At 39.2% G+C, this 27586-nt stretch overlaps 1 long non-coding RNA gene across 4 annotated transcripts in view; it reads right to left on the bottom strand.

Annotated features, from left to right (window-relative positions):
- The window catches only part of LOC143666261 (uncharacterized), a 164057-nt gene that overhangs the window by 85216 nt on the left and 51255 nt on the right, over positions 1 to 27586 (bottom strand). For 3 of the 4 annotated variants that reach the window (XR_013167472.1, XR_013167471.1, XR_013167474.1), the window contains exon 3: positions 14305 to 14467. This is a non-coding gene — a long non-coding RNA (uncharacterized LOC143666261). Of the gene's footprint in view, positions 1 to 333; positions 2157 to 14304; positions 14468 to 27586 lie in introns of those variants that run through there. The other variant, XR_013167473.1, reaches the window with a different exon arrangement.

The raw sequence follows: 27586 nt of genomic DNA, 5'->3' as shown, positions 1-27586 counted from the left end.
AAGAAGAAATTGCAAGAGAAATCAGTAAGTGTCTTGAGACAAATGAAAATGAAAAAACAACATATCAAAACTTATGGGATACAATGAAGGTAGTGCCGAGAGGGTAATTTATAGCACTAAGCACTTACATTTAAAAAGAAAGAGCTAAAATGAAAGACCTGACTGCACACATGGAGGAACTAGTAAAAGAACAGCAAACTAAACTCAAAGCAAGCAGAAGGAAAGAAATAACAAATATTAGAGAAGAAATAAATGAAATTGAGAATTGAAAAAATAGAGAGAAATAACAAACCAAAAAGTTAGTTCATTGAAAAGATCAACAAAATTGACAAGCCCTTAGCTAGACTGACAAAGAAAAATAGAGAGAAGATGCATATAAATAAAATCAGAACTGAGGGAGGGGGTGTATTACTACTGATCCCACAGAAATAAAAAGGATCACAAGAGGATATTATGAACAACTGTATGCCAATAAATTTGACAAGTGTCATGGTCAGGTTCACATGACAACTTGGTCAGGTGGTGGTACCTGATTGGCTGGTTGGACAAGTGTGGCCTGTCTGTTGCCATGAGGACATTTCATAGAATTAAATCATGATCACGTCAGCTGCATCCACAGCTGATTCCATTTGTAATCAGCCAAGGGGAGTGCCTTCTGCAAGGAGTGATGCTTAATCTAATCACTGGAAGCCTTTTAAGGAGGATTCATAAGAGACAGTCTCTATCCCTGCTTTGGCCAGTGAGCTCTCCTGTGGAGTTCATCCAGATGACTCCATCAGAGTCATCAGCTTCACATCCTGCCCTATGGATTTTGGACTCTATGTTCCCATGTTTACATGAGACACTTTTATAAATTCTGTATTTACGGATATCTCCTGTTGATTCTGTTTCTCTAGAGAACCCTAACTAATACAACTTGGTACCAGGAGTGGTTCTTAAGAAATAGAATCTTAAAAATGGGTTTTTACAATTGGTTTTCTTCCCCGACCAGATTCAAAGGCACTAAGGACTCTGATTCTTATAATCAAAATGATACTGCCAACCCATGGGATGAGTTGGCAAAAGAGATAGTCAAAATATCACCATTCGATTCTTCTAATGCTCCTCTTGTACGAAGCCAGGATATGGGGGATAATGTTTTTGACACCTTTATGGAATTTTGTGGAAATAGGAGGTATAGAGATGTTCATTGGTTGTTGTTGGATACACTGGATACATTAATGACTGAAAGGGATGGGCTTAAGGCTTCATATGAGAACCTTATGTGCCATCTGACAGACGTAAATGCTTCTATGAGTGTCCTGAAGGAAAATCTTATTTAGTGTAGCCATAGACTCAAAATCCCCCCAAAATCAGACTTAGAATCTTATTGTTAGAGTAGCAGCTTTACACCATAAACTGAAATCTCAATCTTGCAGGGGGTCTACCGTTAAAGTGAGGCCATTGATTGGAAAGGAGTGGGACCCTGAAAAATGGGATGGTGACATATGGATGGTGACATATGGCCAGGTTGAAACCCTAGGTTATGTTGAGTCTTCTCTAGATAACCCTGTAATAGTCTGCCCTGAGGACATAGCTGCCTCACCTCCAGCCTGCCTTGAGGAGTTGGTCACCCAACCTCCACCTGTAGGGATTAGCCCTAGAGTGATTAATCCTGTTTCACCATTTGAAACTACAAATGAATGCTCTGAAGCAAATGGCTTGGAAGATACTTCTAATTATTTTCATGACCCACACCTACGGCCCCTCATTTCTTCCAGACCTATGACTAGACTAAAGTCCCAACAGGCCCTTAAAGGTGAGGTACAAAGTATCACACATGGGAAGGTACATTATACTTCAAAAAACTGTGTGAGTTTTCCAATTTATGTAGACAGAAATCAGAGGAATATGTGTGGCAAAGGATTTTAAGGGTGTGGGATAATGGTGGGAGGGATTTAAGGCTGGATCAGGCTGAATTTATTGATATGGGCCCACTAAGCAGAGATTCTGCATTCAATGCTATAGTTTGAGGGGTTAGAAAAGGCATTAACAGTTTGTTTGTATGGTTGGCTGAAACATGGATCAAAAGGTGGCAGGATGGGCCATGGTGGCTCAACAGGTAGAGTTCTCGCCTGCCATGCCAGAGACCTGGATTCAATTCCTGGTGCCTGCCCCTGTGGAAAAAAAAAAAGGTGGCTGACATTACCTGAGGTTGAAATGCCAGAACTGCCCTGATATAATGTAGATGAGGGGATCCAGAGGCTTAGAGAGATTGGAATGTTAGAGTGGGTTTATCATGCAAAGCCTGCTCTTACACCCCAGGAATGTCTGGAGGATGCACCTTTTACCAGAACAGTGAGAAATAAATTTGTGAGACTAGCACCATCATCCCTGAAGAGCTCTGTAGTTGCACTTCTCTGTGGGCCAGATATTACTGTGGAAACTGCTGTCATTGAACTGGAATCCTTAAACATAATGGGGGTGACCAGATCCCAAGTTGACAGAAGCCAGGTGGTAGCACTTAATTGCCAAAGACAAGGTGGATGTGGCTATAATAATAGACAGTAAACTCAAAGCAGAAGTCAAAAAATCTGATGCAGAGATTTGTGGTGTTGGCTAGTAAATCATGGAGTACCTAAAAGTACAATAGATGGGCAGTCTACTAAATTCTTGTTTCAGCTGTGTAAACAAAAGAGTTCTAGGTCAAGTCTAACTTGAATTACAAAAGCACAGAGTCATGGCCCCTTAATTGATTTCTGGACTTGAGACAATTTGCAGACCCACAGCCCCTTGAATGAAGGGGAGGTCAGGTCCCTTTGGGGGAGAACCCTGTTAAACTGCCACAAATTTATACTGTTAATCTTCCTCCAGGCCTTCCCCAAGGAGACTGATGGCCTTTTACCGGGATAACTGCATTGGGGAAAAGAAAATGATCAGATATTTCAGGGATTACTAGACACTGGTTCAGAACTGACATTAAATCCAGGGACCCAAAACATCACTCTGGTCCACCAGTGAGAGTGGGGCTTATGGAGGTCAGGTGGTCAATGGAGTTTTAGCTCAGGTCTATCTCACAGTGGGTCCAGTGGGCCCGTGGACCCATTCTGTTTTTATTTCCTCAGCTCCAGAATGCATAATTGTCATAGACATACTGAGCAACTGGCAAAATCCCCACATTGACTCTCTAACTCATAGAGTGAGGGATATTATGGTGGGAAAAGCTAAGTGGAAGCCACTAGAACTGCCCCCTACCTAGAAAAATAGTAAATCAGAAGGAATACTGGCAACTCCTGGCATTGCCCAATGAGCTTGTGAACAAAGTGCTCATGGTGGTAGGAATGGAGGTTATGCATGGGCTCAGCAACATGGACTTCCACTCACCAAGGCTGATCTGGCTATAGCCACTGCTGAGTGCCCAATCTGCCAGCAGCAGAGATCCACACACAGCCCCAACATGGCACCATTCCCCAAGGCGACCAGCTGGCTACATGGTGGCAGGTTGATTACTCCCTTCATGGAAAAAGAGATAACTGCCACTCATAAGGACTTGAAGCATGCAGGGGTGGTGATTTCCACCACATCCCCATTCACCAATCCTATTTGGCCTGTGCAGAAAACAGATGGGTCTTGGAGAATGACAGTGGATTATTGTAAACCCAACCAGGTGGTAACTCCAATTGCAGCTGCTCTTTCAGATGTGGTATTATTGCTTGAGCAAATCAATACTTCTCCTGGTAGCTGGTATGGAGCTATTGATCTGGCAAATGTTTTTATCTCAATAGGTGTTAGCAAGGGCCACCAGAAACAGTTTGCTTTCAGCTGGCAAGGTCAGCAATATACTTTTACTGTCCTACCTCAGGGGTATATCAACTCTCCAGTTCTATGTCATAATCTTGTCTGCAGGGAACTTGATTGTTTCTCCCTCCCACAAGACATCACATTGGTCCATTATATTGATGATATCATGTTGATTGGACCTAGTGAGCAAGAGGTAGCAACTACTCTAGACTTACTGATAAGGCATTTGCATGTCAGAGGATGGAAGATAAATCCAACAAAAATACAGGGTCCTTCCACCTCAGTGAAATTTCTAGGTGTTCAGTGGTGTGGGTCATGTTGAGATATCCCTTCTGAAGTGAAGGATAAGTTGCTGCATCTGGCCCCTCCTACAACCAAAAAAGAGGCACAACACCTAGTTGGTCTCTTTGGATTTTGGTGACAACATATTCCTCATTTGGGTGTGCTACTCTGGCCCATTTATCGAGTGACCAGAGAAGCTGCTAATTTTGAGTGGGGACCTGAACAAGAAGAGGCTCTGCGACAGGTCCAGTCTTCTGTACAAGCTGCTCTGCCACTTGTACCATATGATCCAGCAGATCCAATGGTGCTGGAAGTGTCAGTGGCAAATAGAGATGCTGTATGGAGCCTTTGGCAGGCCCCTATAGGAGAATCACAATGCAGACCCTTAGGATTTTGGAGCAAAGCCTTACCATCTGATGCAGATAGCTACTATCCTTTTGAGAAACAGCTTTTGGCCTGCTACTGGGCCTTAGTAGAGACTGAATGCTTAACTGTGGGCCACTAAGTTACCATGAGACCTGAGTTGCCTATCATGATCTGGGTGTTGTTTGACCCACCAAGCCATAAAGTTGAGCATGCACAGCAGCACTCCATCATAAAATGGAGATGTTATATACGAGATAGGGCTAGAGCAGATCCTGAAGGCACAGGTAAGTTACAGAAGGAAGTGGTCCAAATGCCCATGGTTTCCATTCCTGCCACATTACCTTCTCTTTCTCAAACCAGAGCTATGGCCTTTTGGGGGAGTTTCTTACAGTGAATTGACTGAGGAAGAGAAAACTCAGGTCTGGTTTACAGATGGCTCGGCACAATATGTAGGTACTACCCCAAAGGGACAGCTGCTGCACACTTTTCTGGGGTGTCCTTGAAGAACAGTGGTGAGGGGAAATCCTCCCGGTGAGAAGAACTTTGAGCAGTGCACCTGGTTTTCATTTTGCTTGGAAGGAGGACTGGTCAGAAGTGTGTTTGTATACTGATTCATGAGCTGTTGCTAATGGTTTGGCTGGATGGTCAGGGACTTGGAAAGACCATAATTGGAAAATTGGTGACAAAGAGGTCTGGGGAAGAGGTATGTGGATACACCTTTCTGAGTGGGCTGAAAGCATGAAGATATTTGTGTTTCCTGTGAATGCGCATCAGAGGGTGACTTCAGCAGAGGAAGGTTTTAATAATCAAGTGGATAAGATGACCCATTCTGTGGATACCAGTCAGCCTCTTTCCCCCACCAACTCTTGTCATTGCCCAATGGGCTCATGAACAAACTGCTCATGGTGGTAGAAATGGAGGTTATGCATGGGCTCAGCAACACGGACTTCCACTCACCAAGGCTGAATTGGCTACAGCCACTGCTGAGTGCCCAATCTGCCAGCAGCAGAGACCCACACTCAGCCCCTGATATGGCACCATTCCCCAAGGTGACCAGCCAGCTACTGGTCAGGTTGATTACAGTGGTGGCAGGTTGATTACATTGGACCATGCCCTTCATGGAAGGGACAGTGATTTGTTATACCTGGAATAGATACATACCCTGGATATGGGTTTGCTTTTCCTGCATGCAATGCTTCTGCCAAAACTACCACCCATGGGCTTACAGAATGCCTTATCCATCATCATGGTATTCCACACAGCATTGCTTCTGATCAGCGAACATACTTCATAGCAAATAAAGTGTGGGAATGGGTACAGGCTCATGAAATTCTCTGGTCTTACCATGTTCCCCATCATCCATGGATTAATATAACGATGGAATGGCCTTTTGAAAAGTCAATTATGGTGCCAACTAGGTGGAAATACCTTGAAGGGCTGGGGTAATGGTCTCCAGGAAGCTTTGTATGCTCTGAATCATAGTCTGCTGTATGGTGCTGTTTCTCCCATAGCCAAGATCCATGGGTCCAGGAACCAAGGGGTGGAAATGGGAGTGGTACCTAGTGATCCATTAGGAAAATTTATGCTTCCTATCCCTGTGACCCTAAGCTCTGCTGGCCTACAGGTTTTAGTTCCAAAAAGTGGAGTGCTTCCATCAGGAGAAACAACAATGATTCCACTGAACTGAAATCTAAGACTCCACCTGGTCACTTTGGGCTACTCATGTCCCTGGATCAACAAGCCAAGAAGGGGATTACATTACTGGCTGGGGTGATTGACCCTGACTATCAGGGGGAAATAGGACTACAACTACACAATGGAAGTAAAGAAGAGTTTTCCTGGAATATAGGAGATCCCCTAGGGTGCCTTTTAGTACTACCATGCCCTGTGATTAAAACCAGCGGAAAACTGCAACAACTCAATCCAGGCAGGACTGCCAATGGCTCTGAAACACCAAGAATGAAGATTTGGGTCACCCCACCAGGCAAAGAACCACAGCCACTGAAGTACTTGCTAAGGGTAAAAGGAACATGGAATGGGTCATGGAAAAAGGTAGTGATAAATATTAACTACAACCACATGATCAGTTACAGAAATGAGGACTGTAATGCTGTTTTGTTCATGTTATACTATTTAAGTTGTAAGTTATCAAGTTTAAGAATGAATATTACCCAAGGAGTTGCACCCTATTCTGGGGAGATTTAATGTGTTTTCAGTTATATGCAGGACAGTTGAGTATTGTTAGGTGAGGGAAAAAATGTGTCTTTTATTGCTTCCTATTTAGAAAATAGGTATGGTTTAAGGTGATGAGTATAGCTGCCAAGTTGACAAGGGGTGGACTGTCATGGTCAGGTTCATGTGCCAACTTGGTCAGGTGGTGGTACCTGTTTGTCTGGTTGGACAAGTGTGCCGTGTCTGTTGCCATGAGGACATTTCATAGAATTAAATCATGATCATGTCAGCTGCATCCGCAGCTGATTCCATTTGTAATCAGCCAAGGGGAGTGTCTTCTGCAATGAGTGATGCTTAATCTAATTACTGGAAGCCTTTTAAGTAGGATTCAGAAGAGACAGGCTCTATCCTTGCTTTGGCCAGTGAGCCTCTCCTGTGGAGTTTGTCCAGATGACTCCATCAGAGTCTTTAGCTTCACAGCCTGCCCTACAGATTTTGGACTCTATGTTCCCATGTTTACATGAGACACTTTTGTAAATTTTATATTTATGGATATTTCCTGTTGATTCTGTTTCTCTAGAGAACCCTAACTAATACAACAGTTAGATAAAATAGACAAATTCTTAGAAACACACAGTATACACTGACCTTAAGTTCTTCAGGAAATCAGGTATAGAATTGCTATATGACCCAGCAGTCCTGCTACTAAGTATATACCCAGAAGAACTGAAAGCAGGGACTCAACCAGATATTTGCACCCTGATGTTCATAGCAGCATTATTCACAACTGCCAAGAGATGGAAACAACCCAAGTGTCTATCACCAGACGAATGAATATACAAAATGGAGTATATGCATATGATGGAATATTATTCAGCTGTAAAATGAATGAAGTCCTGATGCATGTGACAACATGGATAAACCTTGAGGACATTATTTAGAGTGATATAAGCCAGACCCAAAAGGACAAATATTGTATGATCTCACTGCTATGAACTAATTATAATAAGCAAATTCATAGTGTTAGAATCTAGAATATAGTTTATCTAGAGATAGATTGGGGTTAGAGAATAGGGAGTTGATGCTAAATTTATACAGATTTTCTATTTAGGCTGGTGGTAAAGGTTTGGAAGTGGATGGTAGTGATAGTAGCACATTACTGTGAGTGTAATGAATTGCTCTGAATTATGTATGTGAGTGTGGTTAACAGGGGAAGTTTTGGGTAGTGTATGGTCTAGAATGAAAGTTAGAAAATAAAGCATGGGACTATATAACACAGTGAATCTTGTTGTGGATAATGGACTGTGATTAATAGTACAAGTACAAGAATATTCTTTCATGAATTATAATAAATATATGACACTATTACAAGGTGCTAATTAATAATTGGGTGATATATCGGGAAAAATACACCTAATGTAAACTATGGACTGTAGTTAATAGTATGATTTTCATATTCTTTCATCAATTGTAACCAAGGTATCACATTAATGCAAACTCAACAATAAGAGGGTACATGGGAATGCTGCATTTTTTACATGACTTTTCTGTAAACCTACTTCTCTAATTAAAATAATAATAATTAAAAAAATTATGCTGAGTGAAAGAAATCAGAAACAAAGTACTACACATTGTATGACTCCGTTTATATAAAATATAAATATAAACAAATCTATAGAGACAGAATTAGATGAGTGGTTCTGTAGGGTTGGGGAAGGATGGAAGGATTGAGAGGTGACTGCTAAGAGTTTGGGGGTTTTCTTTTGGGAGTAATGAAGATATTCTAAAATTATCGTGGTGATGAGTGCACCTCTCTGTGAATATACTAAAAACTATTGATTGTACACTTTGGATGGATCGTATGGGATGTGAATATATCTCAATAAAATTGCTTTAAAAATAAGATGAATTAAGCTCAAACAAAAACAAACAAAAAATGAGAACTTTAGACTCCTGAAAGATTTTAATTCCCTCTATCAACCTAGAAATTAAGCAGAACTGGGCTTGAGTCCTGCTTCTGCTAGTTATCAGCTCTGGGACTTTGGGTGCATTACTTAAACTCTGAACTTCAGTTTAGTCATTTCCAAAACAGGGTGTGCATCTCGCTGGGTTGTTCTAAGAATCAGGGAGATGACGCATGAGAAGCTCATATCACTGTGCCTGGCACAGGGGCACATGCAGGCTTGTTTTGAATGTCGATGGCATTAAACTACTCACACTAAAACATAATAAAAGAGGAAGTAACGACATATTAAATTTAGAGTAAAAAATAATGACAAGGAAAGCCAAAAGTGGCACATCAAACTCAGTGATAAGGATCATTCTTAGATATGAACCCATTCTTGCCAGAGCCACTAATTCAGAGCCTGAATGGATAGGAGCCGGCCAAAGTCTGCTACATCCCTTCAAATGATGGGGGCAGGGGCTCGGGGGTGGGGAAGATATTAGTGACCCATCTTGTCTATTACCCTCCTTTGTTGTAACACAAAGATCCAGCCCAAACTAAAAATCTAAAGAAGAGCCATCAGTATCTGATGCACCTTCTCCGTGACATTTAGACCATCCGTGAATGTTAAATCCAAATTATTGATCTGTTTCATTAGCACCTTCTGTAATTTCACCTTAACATAAAAATGAAGCAACATAGGGATCTGGAAGTCAGATTATAATAACAGCTACCATTTATCACAGGCCTACTATGATGGGTCCTTTCCATATGCTGTTTTTAAAGTACATTGCAACTTCCAAGAAGGTGCTGTTTTCTTTTACAAATGGAAGACCCAAGGTAGAATTAGTAACTACGAAAGGTCACCTTGCTCCTGGTGGGAAGCCACCAGAAGGCAGAGCTGTCTGATTCCAAGGCTGTTGTGCTCATCTCCCAGCTACATGTCATTAAGGAAGGGAAGAGCCTCGTGTGGTGGAGAAAGCCCCATAGCCCCAGGAATCTAGGAAAGGCTGTTCTGGCTCCTTCTGCCTCTGTGATGTTGTTATTACAATGTTGTAACTTTGAGAATTGGTCTTGGGTAGGCCAGGCATTTTCCAGGGAAGGGAAAAGGCAAGATCACCCAAAATGGGATAGGAAGAGACTGATTAGAATTCTCCAGATGTGAGTGGAATTGAAAACCTACCCCTGGACAGGGCTGTGCTGGTTTGAAAGGAAGTATGCCCCCTAGAAAAGACATGTTTTAATCAAAATCCCATTTCATAAAGGTAGAATGATTCCTATTCAATACTGTATGTTTGAAACTGTAATCAGATCATCTCCCTGAATGATGTGATTTAGTCAAGAGTGGCTGTTAAACTGGATTAGGTGACGACATGTCTCCACCCATTTGGGTGGGTCTTGATTGATTTATTGTCCTATAAAAGAGGTAACATTTTGGAGAATGGAGATTTGGAGAAAGCAGAGAAGAACTGCATAGCCACAAGAAGCAGAGTTCACCAGCCAGCAGCCTTTGGAGATGAAGAGGGAAAACGCCTCCCGGGGAGCTTCATGAAACAGGAAGCCAGGAGAAGCTAGCAGATGATGCCGTGTTCACCATGTGCCCTTCCAGATGAGAGAGGAACCCTGACCGTGTTCACCATGTGTCTTCTCACTTGAGAGAGAAACCCTGAACTTCATCAGCCTTCTTAAAGCAGGGTATCTTTCCCTGGATGCCTTTGCTTGGACATTTCTATAGACTTGTTTTAATTGGGACATTTTCTTAGCCTTAGAACTGTAAACTAGCAACTTATTAAATTCCCCTTTTTAAAAGCCATTCCATTTCTGGTATATTGCCTTCTGGCAGCTAGCAAACTAGAACAAGGGCTGTCTGCCCAACAGTGGGCTTAGTCATGTTATAGCTCTGCTTTGCAAATATGCTAGATTCAGATGTAGACTCCTTGAAAAGGGAGGGAATACTCTGGTTGTAAGGAGGCATATCTGGTTCTTAGGCAGTGGAATACTTTCTTAAAAAGCAGATTTTTAAGAATAGAAACCTTAGTTCAAATCCTGTCTCTACCGCATAATAACTGTGATTTAATCTCTCTAAGCCTCTTCTACTCATCTACTAAATGAAAGACATAATATTTAATTCATTTTGCTCATCTCTAAAATGGTGATAATAATACTTATCTTCTAGGGCGCTTGTGAAGATTAAATGATAATAAAGCCTGACATGTAGGAAATGTTTCCAAAGCTATCTATAGCTATTTTTATGTTAGTATTATTACTAACTACATTATACCATTATATGAAGTGCCTAGATGGGATGGATGGTTAATAAATGGCAGCTATTCTCACTAATAGGGAACATTTTTGTATTGGTGCTGATCTGTTGGTGGAATTGCCTGGGGTAGAATGAGGAGAAGTTTTAAGTCAGTGACAGTAAACAAACATGAACATAAAAGCAAAAACACCAGTATAAATCAGAACTGGAAGGAACGAACCCCAGCTGGAGTCAGTCACCATGTTGCCAGAATTTAGTCACCAGGAATCTCTTCATTGTAAATTTATCCTTCGGAGGTTTTTCTTATTGCTTTAAAAAAAAATGTTTTCCTTTGTTTTTACCAAAGTCCGTTTCGAAAATTCCGGTCTTCACTGGGCCAAGGAAGAAAGGATAAGGCTTTTAAAATTTTATCCATTTAGTTTAGTTCTGCTTTGGAAAAGTAAATTGATTTTTGCCTATGTCTATGGCAGAGTAAAACTTTGGAGCATAATACCCCAGGAGTAACAAAGATAGAATTTGTAGAGTTTTTTAAAGAAGAGAGAAAATTCAAGGGAGAGTCAGAGGCTGTGCAATTCTCCTTTCTCTCTTGGAGTAATTTGTTTTTAAAAGTTACTCCACTTCCTCCCCTGGCATTTTTCACTCCATCATGGATCTCACTGGAGTTCAAGTTCATTATATGACCAAACACCTGAACCATTTTCAAGGAGGGTCAGGCTTGAGGGCTCTTTAAATGCTACTTCCCTGTGACTGATGCAGAACATCCTGCAAGCAGTCAGAAAGTCAAGCATCGCTGCAAGTATGATCATCTGCAAGGAGCGCCCACTAGGGTGGGTCACCTGACCAATAGGCAGAGACCATGGGAATATGCCAATTTGGAGGCAGAGGTGGGACAGTTGGTGTGTGGTGGCACTCCAATATGGAAATAGGTAGATCTCTTCAGGAAGTGAAGCTCACAATTTCACTGCCTCTCCCTGTCTCTCTGTCTCTCCCCTCTGCTTCTTTCCCTTTCTTTATCTATCCAACCCCACCTATCTATCTATCTATCTATCTATCTATCCATCCATCTATCCTTGATCTATCTAGGATTTAGTGATTTAGTCAAGAGTGGCTGTGACAACTGTCAATCAATCCAATTTACCTGTCTATCTAGCTCTCTATCTACCGATCTATATGTGTGCATATGCATGTGTATGTTTGGGTTGAGGAGTGGTGTGAGTTAAGTTTGGAGACACTAGAATTTGCACTTATTATTCTAAGGGTGAAGAGTAAATTCGTCTTCAAGGAAGACCACCCTTTTGATTGGGAAAACACTGTAATAGGCTTTTTGGTTAAACAAAGATAGGTCCATGCTTCTGTTCTGGGTGAGACAGATTAGATAGAGAGAAGCTAAGCTGCTCGGTAAAGATTTTATTCTCTGATAGATTTTATGGCTTCCTCAGAAGAGGGGAAGTCCAGGGGAGAGTGGTAACGGGCGAAATGGAGAAGAAGGTGGGGAGGGGTTCCTAGAGAGGAGGAGAAATGGGCTCTAGCATCATAGTAGCAGGCAGGAGGTTAAGAACAGAGCTTAACTGTAAAGGATTCCCTTTGACAGGAGTTATGGTCAATGGATGTTAGCAGTAATGCTATCAAGTTTTCTATTTCACATCTCTGTGGTATAATTCCTAATGTTTTTCTCAGACCCTCGGTAAAGCTTTTGTCAAGCTCTATGGCTGGCATGTGCAGTGTTGTTAGAATAAAAGGAGGATCTGGTGTCACTATGTGCAGACAAATAAAAGGGAGACGAGGTCAAGTGACAAAGGGTGATTAGTAGAGTTAACTAAGGAAAAGTCTAAGGCTGATTGATATAAGCATTCCCTGTAAATCCTCAGAAATCTTTGGAAAGAAGACTGGACATCTCTTAGTCACACAGAGGCCACACAGAATTCGGATTATTTGGGAAAATATTGTCGTGGATATTTGCCATTTTCAGGACTCTGCAACACAGGGACCAACTTTTAGTGTACAGAGAAACCTCCACCATTTGAGTCTCAATGAGAGTTAGAGCCCACCTCCACAGCCGAAGTTAAGAAGGTCAAAGATATGCTTTCCCAGCTCCTCTGCCCTGCAGTTTCAGTGGGGACATATGACCTGTGGCCAATCAGGCTCATCTATGTAGAATTTTGAATAAAAAACAGAAGAGCCAAAGAAGAGGAGGAAGTGGAAAATCCATACTGGTGGGGGATGAAGGTAGCTAGAACTTCCTTTCCAGGAGCAGGAGAGATTATGAGGCTGGTAGCATTTGCTATTCAGGTTCTCCAGGAAGCATATTCCAAGATGGGATTAGATGTGCAAGACATGTATTAGGGCAAACATCTCTGAAGGACAGAGAGTAAGAGGGGAATAGGCAGAGAGCCTCTAAACTAAGAAGCAAGTCTCAGAACTGTGAAAGCAGAAGGAGAAGTAAACATGGTAGAAAGATCTTCAGACTATAGCATAATTCTGAGAAAATCTTGGCCAGGCAAGTGTCCAAGCAATTAGTTTCCCTTTGCTTCTAGAACAATTACTATAAACTTAGTGGCTTAAAACAGGACAAATATGTCATCCTACAGCTCTGCAAGTAGAAGGCTGAAATGAATCACATGGTGCTAAAATCAAGGTGTCAGATGCTCAGGGATCCAGAGGAGAATCCATTCCTTGGCTTTTCAGCTTCTAGAGGCCCCTGGTATCCCTTGGCTCATGACAGCATCACTCCAATCTGCTTATGTCATTGCAAATCTATTCCCTACTATGATTGCCTGCCTCCCTTTTATAAAGATGCTTGTCATTACATCTGGCCCACCTGGATAGCCCAGGATTATCTTCTTATCTCAAGATCACAGTGGCAAAGTCACTTTCACCATATAAGGTAACATTCATAGGTTCTGGAGATTAGGATACAGGGCGCCACAGCTGCTTTTCAGAGAAATTCTGCATTGGGCAAGAATGGGCCAGTACTGTTATCCCAAGATGCCCAGTCATTGGCTGTGAGCAGCTCAGCAGAAGCATGGCCTCAGTGGTGATGCAGGCGGCAGCACAGTCCCAGTCAACTATGGTTCCCTTGGCAGGCTCTCTTTAAGGAGATTTAAGCAGCATAACTCCATGAATGCCATATAATGGCATCAGATTACCTGCGTTAGTGGCAAGAGCACGAGCTCTGATGTCCGGTATTCATTGGTATCAGCAGGAGTGCCCTTTGTTTATAGTCCCATGGCATAATTTTTGCTTTGGTTCTGACTGTTTTGTCTCTTTAATTTTTTGCCTGTTTTCTAAGCCTTCTTCTCAAAACTTCCTGGTGTTTCTGTGACTTACTTGATCCCCTCTAAGTAAATTTATTTTCTACTTAAATCAGCCCGGGCCAGTGTAGTTAATGATTGTTTCCCAATGTTTATTTTCTCCTTTTCCTTTTAGTAATAGAATCTTCCCCAAGCTTTAGCTAGACAAATGGCCACAGAGCTAGAGACCACACTTTGTAGCTCACCTTGCAAGTAGGCATGGCTGTGAGGCTAAATTCCCATCAGTGAAATCTACAAAAATGATATGTAATCTCCACATCACTTCTTCAAAAAAAAAACTTGTTCATACTCCACTTTCTCACTTTTCCTCTTCTTGCGTATGTGGTACTGATGAACTCAGCTTTAACCCTGTGAATAAGAGCAAAATTTTAGGTGATGGTAGGGCAGCCAAAGAGAAGGAACTAGGCTCCCTGGATGACTTCACAGATCTGAGTCACCTATCTAACTTTGATTGTTTACATTCCTCTAGACTGTTTTGTATGAGAGAAATAAACCTATATTGTTTGAGTGACAATATTTGGGGAGCTCTTTTGAAAGCAAACCTATTCTAGGTATAGTATACACTAATGAAAACAGTCTATTTCTGTCTTATAACCCTAACTAGTTCAGAAATAGGAACCAGGAGTGATTCTAGTGCTTTAATTAAACAAGGGGGGCAGGGAAGGAATCTGGGATTAAATGTTTGCAAATTTGGGGCTGAGGGCAGTAAAAATACAATAGTAATGCTTAAGAATGAGAATTTGTTAGCATGTAGCATTCAAGTGTGAAACAACAAAGTTATAGGGATCCAAATAGTCACTGCCATAAAAAAGATGGATGGAAAGAGGACTGTAAGGTGGGGTGCTAATATTGACAATCAGCTTACATAAAGAGGATAGCAAACTCAAATCATGAAATTCTCTGTTTAAGGTATGGTTAGAAAAAAAGGGATCATACATAGCTATGTTAAAAAGGCTTTTTGCAGCAGGGCCAAAATAGCTGCAAAACAAATGCAAAGGCTGATTCTGAAATTTGCTTTGATCTATGGAATTCTCAATCTTTGCAATACAATATTGGCCCTGGGACCCTGAGAATTCACATGGGGATATATGGGAGGATAAAGAGACCTCATAATATTTTGATCCCCCCATTGCTTCTGAGCCTCCAGGAATCACTGAAGAACAAATGCCCATAGGTACCAGTCCACGAGGCTCTACAAAGAAATCAGAATTTGCAAAGTCTACTGAATTATTAACAAAGTAAAGGGGAAAAAAGGATTATTCTATGTCCTAATGAGTATTGACTCTCTGAAGAGGCTGTTCTTGTATTACTTGAAAACCCTGTAATAACCTCTCTGAAGAGTTACTCTACAGTGGAAGTGACAGTTCTTTTTTTCTACATCCCCAACATCCTTATTGTCTACAAATCTATAATTAAAATACCAGCATGTCTTGACTTTACAAAGTCAAATATCAAAGTAAAAATATGCTTTATGGAGCAAAAGTCATTTTAAAATACATTTTCTATTAGCAAAAATAAATCTGTGTAATATGAATGTGGAGTAGATTTTGAGGTGCCAAATCAGGAGGGGAGAACACAAATTTAAACTGAAGTGAATTTGGCTTTACTGAAGCAAGGGACCTTCTACTTTGTCCTACACAAAGAGTTAATCAAACCAATCTAACAACAATGTAGGAATCACAAAATTAGTGCCAAAATTAAGTATGGGAAGCATATAATGGCTTTGTATCCCTATGTAATATTCTAGTTTGACTGGAGAAGATGAATGGATCTTAGAGAGTGACAGTGTATTATTGTAAACATAATCAGATGATTACTATAATTGTAACTTCCATTCCAGATGTAGTCTCCTCCTTGGAAGAAAATCTCACAGCCTATGTGTACACTTACTGCTTTTGTTTATCCTTTTTTCTCTATTACAGAGATTGGCAAACTCTTCCTGTATAGTGCCAGTGTATATATTATAGGTTTTGAATATCATATGTTCTCTGTCACAACCATTCAACTCTGTCTTTGTAGCATAAAAGCAGCCACAAACAATGCATAAACAAATGGGTATGGCTGTGTTCCAATAAAATTTTATTTACAAAAATAGGCAATGAATACCCTAGTAGCACCAACTACATCTAGTGCCCAGCTCTTGGCTTCTAATACAATTATTAAATAAAAGGAACCAAGGCTCCTTGGAGAAATGACTGATTCTAGGATTGGGCAAATAAACAAGATGAACCTGGAGCATCTTGTAGTGCCAGAAAGTAAGGAAATGCCCAAAAACAAAAACAAAACTACAAAATGAAGGAGTGTTCAAATAGGTACAAAGGGAACCAACTGGAAGAGTTCCCAGTGGTCAAAACCAGAATAAGTTGTGCCAAAAAATAAAATACTATGGGATTATAACCCAAAGTGTCAAATAAATATCCATGAGTCCGTAATGATATAAGCAAATGATTGCTTAAGTTAATGAGAGAGAAGATACAAATCTCCCATGCAAAATTCCAAATAAATTTTGTAGATATCTACTCTGAAGGAAGTGGGGCATAAGTCTCTGCTCCTTAAGTGTGGGGTGTGCACATGGCTTCCTTCTGAAGAGTACGATGTGGGAGGGAGGACAGCAGGGGAATAACTTTACAGTGGAGAAACCTGACAAACCCTACTTTAGCCAGGTGATCAAGGTCAACCTCAACAGTCATCACACTGATAATATGTACTATTGATATGATGTGATGAAAATAGCACTTTATATCTGTGATCTTCCTCCTCAAAGCATGTTTGTCTTATCTAATCATGAGAAAAGCACATTCAAATTCTAGTTGAAGAACATTCTACAAAAAACCTAGACTTGTACTCCTTGAAACTATGAAATCATCAAAAAACAAGGAAGTCTGAAAAAATGTTATAGCTGAGAGGATCTTAAGGAGACTTGATGACTAAATGTAATGTGGTATCCTGTATAGGATCCTGGAACAGAGAAGGACATTAGATAAAAACCAAGGAATTCTTAATAAAGTATATATATTAGGAATAACGTATCAATATTAGTTCATTACTTGTAACAAATGTACCATACTTGTGCAAAACGTTAATATTGGGGAAGTGTATTTAGGGTGGGGTGGGGGTTATATGGGATCTCTCTATTCCAACTGCTCAAGTTTTCTATAAACCTAAATCTGTTCTAGAAAAAGCAAAGTTTATTAATAAAAAATAAAAATAAATAGACAGTGAGCCAGATTTGACCTGTAGGCTTGCTCTATCCCACTAAACAGAGAAAACGATTGCTGCTTTCTTTTACCTGGTGGGAATAGCAGAACACCTTTACTATTTTGCCTCAGGGTTGTGTCAATTTTTAGGCTCTATGCCACAATATAGTACACAAGTATCTTGAACATTTCATCATCCCAATAAGTACTCAGTGGTGCACTAGATTGATGACATCATGCTGAGAGGCATTGAAGTGCAGAAATAAAGAGGTATTACAGATGCCTTAATAAGATAAATGCCTGTGAGAGGAAAGGAAACATATCCCATAAAAATGTAGGAAGGGACCTACCACTTTAAATGAAGTTTCCAGAAATCTTTTAACCTGAGGCATATTGGAACCTTTTCTCCAATGGAAGAAAAGGTTGGTGCACATTTTAGCCCCTTCCTATTAAAGCAGGAGACTGCCAATCATTAGCAGACTTTTGGTTTTCTTGTTTCTGCTTATCTATGGAAGCTTTTCTTTAAAAAGCACTCGCGGTTTGTGCTGGGAATATGAGTAGGATGGTAGGGAAAAAGAATACAGTGGCTTCTAACCCCACAAATAAGACTACCACTTGGAGTAGCCATACAGTAAGAATGCTATAGAATTGGAATTCAGCAGGATACTCTCTTAGCCCCAGCCTACGTTGTGTCCTGTGTGCAATGATCAACTTCTTGGTGGTTTTTTTCATCTTCTTAAAAAAATATCCTGAACTTGATGGCTATATTTTTGCTTGTGCACACCTGCTCCTGAAATCCTTGGCACAAGACAATTTGGTTTCTGATTCCCAGCACCCAATCTAAGGCCTTTTCAGCCTGTCTTTGGCACAGACTACTGAGCTCTGCAAGTGTGAGAAATAAAAGCAAATCATTTGGTTTTACTCTTGCTGGCTGCTGGACACAGTTGGCTGCTATCAATCTCTGAATTCATTCCCACCTGAATTATGCAAAATTCTTTTCTCAATCATTCAAGTTGAAGAGAAGTAAAACTGTTCTTTCATGATACATATTTTTAAAATTTTTGAATTTCTTTTCAATAACCAAATATATTTCAATTATAGTTTCCATTGTGGCCACAGACACCTCTTAATTGCTGTGCTCTTGTGTTGTCATTTCATATTAATGTTATGAGACTATTTTGTGGAGTCCCACTGCAATAACCCCTCACATTAGCTCTTATTTTGCATGCAATTTTGAATCTAAAAATCATTGGAATTTAAAAAACAAACTTCCAAACATTAGGTTCTAGAATAGTTGTGAGTTACTGTATTTGGTATTGAACTTACGAAGTCAGAGAGAGAAAGACTTGATGAAGCAAAGAATATCTCAGAAACTCAGAAGTGATGTTTCCAAAAAGCAATCATCTGTTATTTTTTTCAAATCAAAATGGCATTATAACAGGATTAATTCAAGTCAATATCTTGGAAAATATCAACCTATGCCCAGTACATAGTTTTAACACCCAATTTCATTTCACAGTAAGGAACTATATATTTTATTGGACAAGCATACAAAAATCCTGTCATATTATTCATCACCCCCTAGAAGCAAGTCAGAGAGGAGCAAAGTAGTGTTGCTAACAAGGAACATTTCTGTTCTAGACAGCAATTTGTATCCTGTCATGGATTTATCTTATTATCAACAGTAAATTTTGTTGGCATTGACCAGAGTTGGGGCTTCACCCAGCCTAATACCAAAGATTAAACATGAGACAGGTTTACACCACACTTGATATCAGTCACACATGTCCTCCATTCAAAGTCATGTCCCTCTTCTGATCTAAATGATTAAGAAGGACATTTAAAACAGACAATTCTGTGCTTTTTTTATGGAGTGGTTTGTAGGTAATATTTTGTGATGCCAACTTGTATGAGGCAGCAACAGAGACTATTTTAACATGAATAAACTGACTTGACTATAACAAATAAGGTCTAGCATTGGCCACCAGGCATTTCTTTGGAGCTGGCTAACTTTCTATTTATTTTGTTCAGGAAAGGTTAATTAATGCAAGCATTTGCTGGGCTAACAAACAACCCTGGAAGGACTTGGCATTCTATTTTTCTAGTTTTGTTATTTTGTTTTCTTTAAAAGATATGTTGTATCATAAAACTGGAATGTGATTTTCATTTTTTTAAAGTCATTTAAGGGATGAAGTATCAGTGGGAATCTAGGAATGTAGTAACCGATAATGTTGCAAGGGTAATTTGGCTCAAAGTCAACAGATAAGCAGAGTGGGAGGGTCTCCTCAATGATCAAACACTTTGCTGAAAGCCCCTGAAATGGGGAGCCTGCTTATTATGGTCAGTGGTGGGACTGATGGAGCAGAGACAACTCCAGAAAAAAACTATGCCTGACACTGAGCCTATTTCGATGATTGTTAGGTGTAAATGCCAGCTTAGAAAAGGGAATAAAGAAGTGGAGCTTCTTGAAAGGAAAAACCAACCTTACCGATTTGCCATTAAATATGATTTGGAAAAAAGAATAATACCAAGAAAACTGCGTCAATGCTCTTCTTTCTGCCTGGAATAAACTGCTGATCACCATTCCTTTGCCCACTTACTTCCTACCCTTCCTTGTGTTCCTGGTTTAAATGTTACTTCTTGTCTCACTGTTAATGTTATTCTTATCCCTAATGCTTTTCCTTCATAGTACGTTTCCATGGTTTATAATTGATGTGTTACTGGAGTGTTTATTCGATTCATGGATATCTCTTAACTAGACTAGAAGTTAGTCACTCAACAAATACTTATTGAACACTTACTATGTGTTGAGTGCTGTGTAAGATGTTAAAGGTATTTAGTGAATGAATGAGTGGATGAAGTTAAAATTTGATTTCCAGAGACCCAGGGGTTCTGAAATTTGCAGAAGAAAATTGAAGAAACCAGTATCAAGCTTTTGCAAGGTGGTCTGAAATCCCTGGGGAGGAGTTGTGTGTACTTGATAAAGAAAGAGCTTCTTCTAGAGAAGTCAAAGGCATAGCCTAAAGAGATCCTGGAAATTGTGGGATTGGAATCATTTGGTTGGATCGTAGCCTATAGATCCCATTTGGAGGCAGTTTGTACGAAGGCTTTGACAGTTTCACAAGAGCTCAGGCATATAAAGACAAATTAAGTACTTTTTAGACAAGAAGTCACTGCAGTTTATTTAAAAAATTATTTTCTGTGCATGCTGGACTAGACAAGTCAGTCATATTATTGTCAAGAAGTTCAAAGGGTTTGAGGTTTTACCCTCCTTGCAAGCTAAGAAGTTGGTCTGCCAGTTTCATTGATGCTGGCAGAAGATATGAGACTCTTGGGCCAGAGACAAAGGACTTAATTATTCACAGTGCAACAAGAAGCATGAGCATCAGCATATTTATATCTGTTCCCCTAGTTCCCGCAGGAGTGATGCAGACAGGCCCTAATGGATGCCTGCATGTGCAGTGGGTTGCATTTTAAGATAGGAATCATGAGCTTAGGGAGTGCAGATATTTTATATTGGGCAGTAAATATGCCTGATCTTTGCTCCAGGGGGAGATATTATCTTTATTTTTCAAGGCTATAAGCAAACCTGCCCTTTGCTCTGGAGTGAGACATATCTTGATCTGCCAAGATCATTCACTATACAAACATCCTTGAAAAGACCAAATTAAAGGTAGTCAGTGACTCTGTTTTCAAGACATGCAGAAATATGAAAGACCTATAGAGAATTGTCTGCCAACAATATACATCCCTCATTCAGTTTCTGGAGAATTTTCTCATCAGTATGCCACTCCATTTGATACTCTGATTAATTTGATCAACAGAAGCTGGGGCCAAATCCTTTCAGTCTGTCTCATACACCATATATGAGGCCACTGTGAGGCTAATACAATTAGGGCTACTAGAACTGAACTCTAGGCAGCAGAATGAGCGCGACATGCCGTATTGACCCAACCATTTACCCAAGAGTTCCAGACCTAACCAGCCAAATAAATCCCATAGATTATAGATATAGGTATTAAATCCATCTAGACTAGTTGCTAGATTCTATTTATTAATATTTTATATAGGAAATTTTTATAGATATTACTAAGTGAAATTGGTGTGTAGTTTTATGGAAAAACTTTACTTGCTGTTGCTATGTTATGCTCACGTCATTAAAAGTACATGGAAGTGACCAAGTCCATTCAACTGGGACAGAACAGTCTCTTCAACAAATGGTGCTTGGAGAACTGGATATCCATGTGCAAAAGAATGAAAGAGGACTCTTATATCACACCATATACAAAAATTAAATCAAAATGGATCAAATATATGAACATTAGAGCTAAGACCATAAAACTCTTAGAAGAAAAATTAGGGAAATATCTTAAAGGTCTGGGATTTCTTAGATCTTACACACAAAGTGCAAGCAATGAAAGAAGAAATAGACAAATGGGATCTCCTCAAAATTGTATACATTTGTGCTTCAAAGAACTTTGTCAAAAAAAGTAGAAATTGCCCACTCAATGAGAGAAAATATTCAGAAACCATAAATCCAGACTATATAAAGAGATTCTACAAATCAACAAGAAGACAAACAACCCAATTTAGAGATAGGCAAAAGACAGGGATAGATATTTTACCAAAGAGGAAATACAAAGGACTAAAAAGTATATGAAAAGATGCTCAACTTCACTAGCTATTAAGGAAATGCAAAACAAGACCACAATGAGATACCATTTCATATCTATAGAATGGCCATTTATCAAAAACACAAAACTGCAGTGCTGGAGAGGATGAGAAAGAGGCATACTTATTCACTGTTGATGGGAATGTAGGATGGTACAACTGCTCTGGAAGGCAGTTTGGCAGTTCCTCAGGAAGCTAAGTATTGAATTGCCATATGATCTGGCAGTCCTGTTACTAGGTATACACTCAGAAGAACTGAAAGCAGGGACACAAATAGACATTTGCACAACATTTATAATGGCATTATTCACAACTGCCAAGAGATAGAAACAGCCCAAATATCTGTCAACTGAGAAGTGGATAAACGAACTGTGGTATATACCTACGATGGAATATTATGCAGGTGTAAGATGGAATGAAGTCATGATGCATGTGACAATGTGGTGAATCTTGAGGACATTATATTGAGGGAAATAAGCTAGGAAAAAAGGACAAATACTTATGGTCTCACTAATATGAACTATAAAGAGTAAACACCGAAAGTTAAATTTGAGAGCATAGGTTATCAGGAGATAGAAAGAGGGTATTGGAGAGTTGATGCTTGAAGAGTAAGAGTGTTTAATAATGTTGATGGTAAATGTTCAGAAATGGATAGCACAATACTATCCATGGCAGCACAATATCATAAGTATAATGAGCAAAGCTGAGTGTCGGTACAGTTGAAAGAGGAGGCCTACGGTCATGTATGTCACCAGAAGGAAAACTAGGACTGTATAACTTAGGGAAACTTAGAGTGGACAATGACAGTGGTTAATTGTGCAAATATGGAGATGTTTTCACATGAACTAGAGCAGATGTAAGTTACTATTGCAAGGTGTTAGAAATGGGATGTTATATGAGAAAATACAATTAATGCAAGCTATGGTCTATAGTTAACAGTAACATTGTAATATTCTTTCATTAATGTAACAAAGGCACTATACCAAAGATAAATAAACATAATACGGAGATATAAGGAAGAGATATGGGATTTTTTTCTCTCTTTTTAAAGAAATGGGAATATTCTCACATAGATTGTGGTGGTGAATGCATAACTATGTGATTATACCAGGATCCATTGATTGTACACTTAGGATGGATTGTATGGTGTGTGAATAAAACTGTTTAAAAAATTTCCTTTTTTTAATACTCTGTGAACAGTTCCAATAGTAACAGATTGTCTTTCTTTAGAAATTAACTTAGAATTTCTGTGTGTAACTATGTGAACATTTTTGAGGGGAGTGGGGCTTGAGTTAGATCTTTTGACATCTTTACTTATTCTTTAATAGTTTTAACTGTGTAGATAATTTATTGTTTTGAGAATCAATGTCAGAAAATGTATTTTGTATGTAATTAAACATGTATATATTTTCATAAGGAAGTATATCATATAGCACTATAAAATGCCCTTATTTTGTTTGATCTTTTGTATCCCAAATTCATCTGATGGTAAGATTATGACCCCTGCCTTCTTTTTGTTTACATTTCCATGGTATAATTTTGCCTATCTTTTCACTTTTAGCCTTTGTTAAATGCCTATCATTCCAGGCATTCTTCATATTTATAAAATAGAGTTGGATTTTCGTTTGTCATCCAATCTGACAAACTTTTCCTTTATTAGATAGATTTAACTTGCTTACATTTATTGTTATCACATATATTCTTGGTCTTAGTTCTGCCATATTTTTTATATTGTGCTTTCTGTTTTTATGGCTTTAAAAGAATTTTCCACTATGTGAACTCTCTTTTTTTATTTTCATGTGTGTGGTTCTTCTAATGGTATGGAAGGTTTTTGTTCTAGTAATTATTTCTATACATAAAACTTTATAAAATACTCAATTTCTTTTTTCTTTATGTGGAGGGAAAATTCAAACAGTACAACAAACAAAGTAATCTGTTTATAGTATTTGGAAATTATTAGAATTTTCTTTATGGCCTGCTACATAATAAACTGTTAGAAATATTCAATAGAGATTTGGAAAGAATGCATAGTTATGTATGTTAGGTATTTGCTAACTGGGTAGTATTGTATGTTGGATAGTTTGTTAATTGAGTGTGATTTGAATTCTATATACCCAGTCCTACCTCCTACCTCTTTCCCACCTTTCATAAATAATGTCAACAATTTCTTGTTCATTCTTCCAAAAAAGTTATTTATATATTTACCAGCATTTATGTGAATAACTTTCTTTTTTTTTTTTTTGCAAGGGCAGGCACTGGAAATCAGACCCGAGTCTCCAGCATGTGAGAATTCTGCCATTGAGCCACCATCACACCACCCAATATTTTTTTGAAATGTAAAAAATTTAGATTGTTTTATAAACTGTTCTATAACCCATGTTATTTTTAATATAATTTATAGATTTTCATAGACATACATGTAGATGTATGTCATTCTTTATTTTTTTAAAGACTTATTAGAATAGTCTCTGTTCAAAACATCACTGTTTTGATTTGCTAAAGCTGCTGGAATGCATTATACCAGAAATGGACTAGCTTTTTCAAAGGGAATTTATTAAATTACAAATTTACAGTCATAAGGCCATGAAAATATCTGAATTAATGCATCCATAGAAAGAAATCTTGACTCTGAAGAAAGGCCAATTGTGTCCAGGGATTCTCTGTTACATGGGAAGGCACATGGTGATGTCTGCTGCCCTTTTCTGGTTTCTAGTTTCAGCTTCTGATTCTAGTGACTTTCTCTCTAAGCATCTGTGGTTCTTCATTTAGTTTCTCTAGGCAGACTCTGGGTTTCATCTCTTAACTAAGAATTTCCTAACATCTGGTTTCATCTCTCTGCTCTCTCTGTCAGCTCTGAGCTCTCTCTATGTTTTCTGCCTTTTTTTTTCTTCATAGAGGACTGCAGTAAAAGGAGTAAGACCTACGTTGAATGGACAGGGTCACATCTCCATGGAAACAATCTAATCAAAAGGTCCCACCAAAATGATAGATCTGCCCCCACAGATGGAATTAAAATAACCTGGTTTTTCATGGGTACACCATAGTTCAAACCAGCATATATATACTCCATGTGGTTAGATTTATTTTGGATGTATTTTATTTTGAATATCTAGGTTTCTTGTGTAATGAACAAAGAATGTGGCTGCATATAATATTTGGAGTTTATGGAGATTTCTTTCATGGTCTAATATATAATAAAACTTTTTAAATATTCCAAGGGAATTTGGAAAGAATGTACAATGTTTGCATCTTGGGTAGCTTTTTAATTGTGTATGATTCAAATTCTCTATAATGTTATAGATTTTTTTACTACTTGGCCTGCCAAGTTTTGAAGTGGTATGAGTCTCCCATTATAATTGTGGTTTTTTCAATTCTCCTTGAATTTATAGCTTTTTGTCTTATACATATTTTGATGACCTTTGTCCTTTATATAATGGTTCTTAGCCTATTTTATTTTCTTAGTATATTGTGTTTTATCAACATAAAATATCTCACATTGTGCTGTCTAATGATTTCTGCACTAAAATCTACATTTATGACAAATATTTCTTTATATTTTATTTAGTTGACATTTGGCTGATATAGTTTGCCTAGTTTTCATGCTCAACTAGCTATAGTTTGTGATAGTATGTCTCATGAAAATAGCATGTAGCTGAATTTAACAGCTATAAGAAGTTTTCAGGTTGTACAATGATATTTTTTGAGAGTCTGCCAGACCTTGATCTAAATTTTGGGTCTACCATTTCTGGATATGTGACCTCATGCAAATTATTTAACTTCACCCAGACTCAGGTTTTTTCATCTATATAATGGAACAATAGACTCATATTAGTCAGTACTCTGGATTGTGATTTAAAGAGCAATTTAAACTACAACACTCACAAAGGAAAGTTTCTATGATACCTCACAGGAAACAATAAAACCAACACATAAGAAAAGGCAGGGCTACCCCTGTGTTTTATTCACTCTTCCTACAGTCCAGTCTCTTCCACATTTTGCCTTTTATCACTCAATGTCTGCCTCCAAATAGGACCTGACTCATGCTTTCTCTGTCCCAAACTCTAATATCCTGGGGAAGGACTCTGGACCTCCTCAAGGCTCATTTGAACCTTATCATTAAAGTTGGGGAAGAAGTGGTTCATAAAAATAATGGTGAGGAGATGCTGGGAGGGAAAGTAATCCACCTTGTAGGGATGAAGGAAGGACTATATATATATAATACATATATAATATATAATATATAATATATATATATCCCTTCCACAGAGTAGCGCCCACATGGTAGGCACACAATAAATGCCTGACTCTGCTACAGAGTCTTCTCCTCAGAATCATTGATCTATTTAAATAGGGAGTCCACCTCAGTCAGTTTAGAAGACTTTTTTTCCCCAACCTAGTCATGAAGTGGGAAGTAGTTTATAAAGTTTGCTTTTCATTCAGCTATGGAATTATTCCTTCAAGGAATGATTCTTTCAACTTTTCTGAGCTTTGAAAACTAGAGTCTCTCAAACCAGTCCCAACCATCTAGGAGGAGGAACCGACCTTCACTTCTCTGGACCAGTTTCTAATAACTAAATTATGCAAGAGACATCCTGCTCTGAAATGCCTCCATCCTTCATCCTTCTCCGTCTGTCTTCCCATACACTGAGATTCAGGAAGTCCATGGAGTGGAGGCCCCTCACTGTACCACCAAATACCATTTGGGGAGCTCCTTCTCAGTCCTGCCGAGGTCTGTGTTACAGACTTAAATGACTTCTTAAAATGGAGTGGTGGCTGACTCCTGCTGAACACTACACATCTGTTTTATGGAAGTCAGCCCTCATTATCTTATCCTTTGCAATTAGTAGAGCTGTGAACCTGGGTTTTTCAGATGAAAAAAATTCATCAGAGTTTAGGGGTCATAAACACAGTTGTTTGGTTTATGTATAGTTTCTTGTATGGTTTACAAGAAAGCAGAGGAAGCCCAGGCCTAATGTAGTGAGGGTTGAGGAGAATCAAGCTTAAATACCAAAGCTAGTTCTGACCTTGAGGGCAGGAGAGAGACCCCTGAGCCTTGGCAGATGCCCATACTTAAAGCTAGCAGATGGAAGCCTCTGAGACCCACTCAATCCAAACTCTCACAGGAGGATTTCTGCCTGGTGCTGGTAACCAGGAAATTCAGGGCGGGACCAGGGAAGTGAGAGGCAGGTGCCCAATAGCTGGCTGATAGGTTGGGCCTCCACCCAGGCCAGTCCCAGCAGAAGGCTAGAGTGCTGGATGGCAGAAACCAAGCACTGGTTACTTCTCCTTCGATCACCGCTCTTGTCCATCCAATCATTATTAGCAGGACTGTGCATTCCCCTCCATAAAAAGCTCCTGAATCAATTTACCTTTATCCATCCTCAGCCTAATTTAAGTCACCATCGGCCTTCGCTGGGACCATAATGAAGACAGTCTAACCAGTCTTCCTGAGTGCACTGTTGCCCTTCTCTCTAATCCGTCCTCCATACAAGACCGAGTGATCTCTTGAAAAATGTGAATAAGATCATGCCTGCCTAAACCTCTCTATTGATTTCCAGTGGCACCAAAAATCACATCCTTGAAGCTTATTATGGCCTGC

This window comes from Tamandua tetradactyla, chromosome 22 (genome assembly GCF_023851605.1).
Source record: "Tamandua tetradactyla isolate mTamTet1 chromosome 22, mTamTet1.pri, whole genome shotgun sequence".
NCBI classification, from domain to species: Eukaryota; Metazoa; Chordata; class Mammalia; order Pilosa; family Myrmecophagidae; genus Tamandua; species Tamandua tetradactyla.
This window is presented reverse-complemented; position numbering and strand designations above follow the sequence as displayed.